Below are 1,882 nucleotides of genomic sequence, written 5' to 3'. Positions count from 1 at the left end.
AATCGCCTTAAGGAGACACGTTCTGTGGACTCAGATATTTATTCCTCTGATTCTGCATATTTTATTCCTCTAATATCGTCATATGTCTGTTTCATCATTCTGTCTCAGTTATCTGACAAGTAAGTCTATTTTAATTTTTTATAATTACACAGTGATAATTCTGATCATCTATCTCTTCTGGTCTATACATGGGTTCAAGCCTCTTAGTGATTTAATATCACCCACTGTCTTCAATAACAATCTTAAGACAATTTGGTATTTTGAACCTGTGATCAGTATATTCTGTTTTATTTTATATACTGTTTATGTTTTATTTACTGCTTGATTAATCTGTGAGATTAATTTCGGATTCTGTTTGTGTAACAGAAATGACTAGTGTAAGTACAAACGCTGCCAATCGTACTGCCTCTGTTCCAATGCATGCTGACAAGCCTGAAAAACTGAATGGAACAAATTTCAAACGTTGGCAACAGAAGATGTTGTTCTTTTTGACAACTCTGAGTCTGGACCGTTTCCTCAAGGAAGATGCTCCTAAATAAATGAGGGAGAAGAATCTGATAAGGAAAAGTTTGTTGCCATTGATGCTTGGAAGCATTCTGACTTCCTTTGCCGAAACTATATTCTCAATGCTCTGGACAACACATTGTATAATGTGTACTGTACCCTGAAGACTAGTAAGGAACTTTGAGATAGTCTGGATAAGAAGTATAAAATTGAGGATGCTGCCTTAAAGAAATTCATAGTTGGCATATTCTTGGACTTCAAGATGCAAGACTCCAAATCTGTTGTGACTCAAGTTGAGGAAATTCAAGTGATTGTGCATGAAATTCATGCGGAAGGAATGTCTCTTAGTGAGTCTTTCCAAGTTGCTACTTTCATTGAAAAATTATCGAATTCTTGGAGAGACTTCAAGAATTATCTGAAGTATAAGCGCAAGAAATTGACACTTGAAGATCTGGTTATGAGATTGACAATAGAAGAAAACAATAAGATGTCTGACAAGAAGAATGGCAACAATCCTATGATCTCTAAGGCTAATGTAGTTGAAGAGGGATCAAAGTCAAAGAAGAGGAAATATTCTGAGGATGGAAATGCTAAGCAAAGAAAGGGCAAAAAGTTCAAAGGCAACTGTTATAATTGTGGGAATCCTGGCCACAGTGCAAGGGATTGTAAGAAGGAACAAAAGAAAGATCAGAGGAAGCCAATATGGTTGATATTGCTGATCAGGTTGAAGAACTAAATCTAGCAGCAGTAGTGATGGAGGGCAATCTGATGGGAGACTCTAAGGAATGGTGGGTGGACACTGGTGCCACCAAACATGTCTGTTCAAACAAGTGGATGTTATCCTCCTATACTCCTACTGATAATGATGAGAAACTTTATATGGGTAACTCATCTACTTCAAAAGTTGAAGGTGTGGGCAAAGTGGCTTTGAAGATGACATCTGGCAAGATAGTGACACTGAATGATGTGCTCCATGTGCCTGATATTCGCATTAACTTAGTTTCTGGATCTCTGTTAAGAAAGAATGGCTTTAAACTTGTATTTGTTTCTGATAAGTTTGTACTTACTAAGAATGATGTGTATGTAGAAAGGGGTTACCTTAATGAGGGCCTTTTCAAACTGAATATGATGACTGTAAACAATTCCAATAATATTAATAATACTACTACTTTTGTTTACTTGCTTGAGTCTTCTAATTTATGGCATAATAGATTAGGACATGTTAATTTAAGGTCAATTAAGAATTTAATTCATTTAGATTTCCTACCTAAAATTGAATGTTTAAATAACAAGTGCCAAGTATGTGTTGAATCAAAATTTTCGAAATTACCTTTTAAATCAGTTGAAAGATCAATCGAGTTATTAGATTTAATACATA

This window comes from Gastrolobium bilobum, unplaced genomic scaffold (assembly GCF_033153095.1).
Source record: "Gastrolobium bilobum isolate Gb01-03AN ecotype WA unplaced genomic scaffold, APGP_CSIRO_Gbil_v1 utg6300, whole genome shotgun sequence".
NCBI lineage: Eukaryota > Viridiplantae > Streptophyta > Magnoliopsida > Fabales > Fabaceae > Gastrolobium > Gastrolobium bilobum.
The sequence above is the reverse complement of the archived record's forward strand: the minus strand, read 5'-3'. Positions refer to the sequence as shown.